This window comes from Panthera uncia, chromosome A2 (assembly GCF_023721935.1).
Source record: "Panthera uncia isolate 11264 chromosome A2, Puncia_PCG_1.0, whole genome shotgun sequence".
Classification (NCBI taxonomy): Eukaryota; Metazoa; Chordata; class Mammalia; order Carnivora; family Felidae; genus Panthera; species Panthera uncia.
Window position 1 is genome coordinate 130706314 of NC_064816.1, and position 4392 is coordinate 130710705.

The 4392-nt window shown below is 38.8% G+C and overlaps 1 pseudogene; it reads left to right on the forward strand.

Annotated features, from left to right (window-relative positions):
- On the forward strand, positions 1-249 carry LOC125930453 (60S ribosomal protein L39-like; annotated as a pseudogene).
- The last annotated feature ends 4143 nt before the right edge of the window (positions 250-4392 follow it).

Consider the following 4392-nt stretch of genomic DNA (forward strand, 5'->3'; position numbering starts at 1 on the left):
ATGTTTTCTCACAAGACTTTCAGGATCAAGCAATTCCTGGCCAAAAAATGAAAGCCGAATTTTCCCATTCCCCAGTGGGTTTGGATGAAAGCTGGTAATAAAATCAAGTACAAATCCAAGAAGAGACATTGGAGAAGAACCAAGAACCTGGGTCTCGAAGGAGTCACACATGAGATGGAACGCATATTTATGCTGCATGAAGGTTACTTGCTCGTACCATATCACTCTGTAAACATCATTACTACTTGAACAATACACATGTTTTATTGGATGTGATTTTTCTGTCACTTTGTTTCTGCACCCATAAGTTGGTTAGTTGGTTCAATAATAAATATTTGTTTGGTTTTGGGAAAAAGTAAGAAAATTAAAAGTTTTTATTTTATTTTACCTTCACTTATTCATTCTCTGATGCTTTTTTTTTTTTTTTTTTTTTGTGGATCCGAGTTTCTGGCCTAAATAATTTCTCTTTTCTCTGAAGAGCTTCTTTTAACATTTCTTTCAAAGTAGGTCTACTGGCTACAAATTCCATCAGTTTTTGTTTGTTTGAGACTGTCTTTATTTGTCCTTTACTTTTGTAGGATAATTTTGCGGACTACTGAATTCTAGGTTGCTGGGGATTTTTTTATTCTTCTAACCACTTTAAATATCTCACTCCACTCTTCTTGCCTGCATGTTTTTTGAGGAATAGTCAGATGTAATTCTTACCTTTTCTCCTCATAGGTAGTGTTTTTTTCCTCTGGCTTCTTTCAAGTTTTTTTTCTTTGTTATTGAGTTTCTGCACTTTGAAGATGCCTAGGTTTGAGGTGAGGTTTTTTGGCATTTATCCTGTTTGGTGTTCACTGAGCTTACTGGACCTGTGGTTTAGTTTTTGACATTAATTTGCAGAAATTTTAAGTCATTATTGCTTAAAATATTTCTTTTGTCTCTCTTTCTTCTTCTGGTATTCCATTTACAGGTATTTTATACTTTTTGTAACTGACCATGCTTCTTGGATATTCAGGTTTTTTTTTCAGTCTATTTTTTCTATACTTTTAAGTTTGGAGGTTCCTACTCTCATATCTTCAAGCTGAAGGATTCTTTCCTCAGCCATGTTCCATCTACTAATAAGATAATCAAAGGCATTCTTCATTTCTGTTACAATGTTTTGACCTTCAGCATTTCTATTTGATTCTTTATTAGAATTTCCATCTCACTGCTTACATTATTCACCTGTTCTTGTATCTCATCTGCTTTCTTTATTAGAGCCTTTAGATATTCATCATGGTTTTTATGTATTCTTGGTCTGATAATTTCAACATTCCTGTCATATCAGAATCTAGTCTTAATGCTTACTTAATCCCTTCAAACTGTGTTTTTTGCCTTTTAGAATACCCTGTAATTTTTTGTTAAAAGTGAGACATGATGTAGCAGGAAAAAGGAACTCTGGTCAAGAGATCTTCAGTTATGTAGTGTAATGTGGGAGTGGGGGGAGGCAAGGATTCTGTAATCCTATAATTAGGTCTCTGTCTTTTGGTATTGTGAACTTCACTAGTGCTTCTCAGCTTTCTGTCCTCTCTCTCAAGTGGAACACGATGGCTAGAATACACTGGAATTGGATATTTCTTTTCCCCAGGTAAGTCAGGCTCTGGTAAAATAGTTTGTCCTGACGGTAGGCCTTGGTAAGAAAAACAGAATGCGCTGGTATTTTTTTCAAAATGCTTAATTTCCCCCCACTGTCTGCTGGAAGCAGGAGGGAACTTTTACTTATCTTTATTATGAGTACCTGTTTGAGCTCCTGGAGGTAAAACTCATGAAAGTGTTGGTCCCTCTCCTCTGAAGACTGGGTCTTAGAATTTTCATCTCTCAGGCTTATCCACACTGAGCCTCTAGAAATCCATCAGTTACAGTGCAAATTTTCCTACCCCAGTACTGGTTCCAGGGGTTTCTGCTTGGTGGTTTCTACTCAGTAAGTTGTGATTCTCTGTATCCACCTGTCTGTTTCTACACCTCTCTGTATCCACCTGTCTGTTCCTACACCTTCAGCAGCTTGCCCTGTGACCTTACTTCTCTGACATATTTAAAACGAGTTATTGTTTTTTCAGTTTGCTCAACTTTTTACTTGTTGTTAGGTTGGAGTCGTGACTTCTAAGCTTCTTATGTGCCAGATTTGAAACCAGGAGTCTTTGTAGCTCATTTTGAGTTTAAAAAAAAAAAGGAGCTTTGCAGGTACAAGGAGTCAAATGCAAACTACATGTGACAAAAGAATCCATAGTTCTGAAAGACCACTTTAAGAAGAAAACCACTGAAACAACATGGAAAGTCAATGTTGCTCACCCAAGCTGCATTGCTCAGCCTAACAGTTGGTGTTTCATTATATTGGATTTTTTTCCCTTCTCCTGAACATGAAAAAAATAAATGAACTTAGCACAAAAACAAACACTCAGATCAATGGAACAGAATAGAGAACCCAGAAATGGAACGCACAAACATATGGCCAACTAATCTTTGACAAAGCAGGAAAGAATATCCAATGGAATAAAGACAGCCTCTTCAGCAAGTGGTGCTGGGAAAACTGGACAGCAACATACAGAAGAATGAACGTGGACCACTTTCTTACACCATACACAACTAAAAATGGATGAAAGACATAAATGTAAGACAGGAAGCCATCAAAGTCCTCGAGAAAAAAGCAGGCAAAAACCTCTTTGACTTTGGCCTCAGCACCTTACTCACCATGTCTCCGGAGGCAAGGGAAACAAAAGCAAAAATGAACTACTGGGACCTCATCAAAATAAAAAGCTTCTGCACAGTGAAGGAAACAGTCAACAAAACTAAAAGGCAACCACTGGAATGGGAGAAGATATTTGCAAACGACATATCACATAAAGGGTTAGTATCCAAAAATCTATAAAGAACTGATCAAACTCAACACCCAAAAAGCCAATAATCCAGTGAAGAAATGGGCAAAAGACATGAAGAGACACTTCTCCAAAGAAGACTTCCAGATGGCAAAACTGACACATGAAAAAATGCTCAACATCACTCATCATCAGGGAAATACAAATCAAAATCACAATGAGATACCACCTCACACCTGTCAGAATGGTTAACATTAACAACTCAGGCAACAACAGATGTTGGCGAGGATGCGGAGAAAGAGGATCTCTTTTGCACTGCTGGTGGGAATGCAAACTTGTGCAGCCCCTCTGGAAAACAGTATGGAGGTTCCTCAAAAACTTAAAACTAGAACTACCCTTTGACCCAGGAAATTCACTGCTAGGTATTTATCCAAGGGATACAGGTATGCTGTTTTGAAGGGGCACATGCACCCCAATGTTTATAGCATCACTATCAACAATAGCCAAAGTATGAAAAGAGCCCAAATATCCATCGATGGATGAATGAATGGATAAACAAGATGTGGTATATACATGTACAATGGAGTATTACTCAGCAATCAAAAAGAATGAAATCTTGCCATTTGCAACTATGTGGATGGAACTAGACGGTATTATGCTAAGTGAAATTAGTCAGAGAAAGATAAATATCATATGATTTCACTCATACGAGGACTTTAAGACACAGAACAGATGAACGTAAGGGAAGGGAAGCAAAAATAATATAAAAACGGGGGGAGGGGGGGCGCGCCTGTGTGGCTCAGTCGGTTAAGCGTCCAACTTCGGCTCAGGTCATGATCTCGTGGTCCGTGAGTTCAAGCCCCGTTTCGGGCTCTGTGCTGACAGCTCAGAGCCTGGAGCCTGGTTCAGATTCTGTGTCTCCCTCTTTTTCTGACCCTCCCCTGTTCATGCTCTCTCTCTCTCTGTCTCAAAAATAAATAAACGTTAAAAAAAATTAAAAAAAAAAAACAGGGAGGGGGACAAAACATAAGAGACTCTTAAATATGGAGAACAAACAAAGGGTTGCTGGAGGGGTTGTGGGAGAGGAGTGGGCTAAATGGGTAAGGGGCATTAAGGAATCCACTCCTGAAATCATTGTTGCACTTTTTGCTAACTTGTACGTAAATTAAAAAATAAATAATTTTTTTAAAAACTATTTTGGTCACAGACTTCCTACTTTTAGCTAATTTTTTAAACTTTTTTTTTATTATTGAGAGACAGAGCATGAGCATGGTAGGGGCAGAGAGAGGGGGAGACACAGAATCTGAGGCAGGCTCCAGGCTCTGAGCTATCAGCACAGAGCCCCATGTGGGGCTTGAACTCACAAACTGCAAGATCACGACTTGAGCCGAAGTCGGACACAACTGACTGAGCCACCCAGGTGCCCCTAGCTAATTGTTTTTATATGCAAGTTGTGAGTTGGGTTTTACACGTCTCAGTCTGTGCCATCTGACCTCACTCACTCCCATCTGACACACACTTGTTTCATTTATTTCTCAGCCCTTTTACTTTGTTC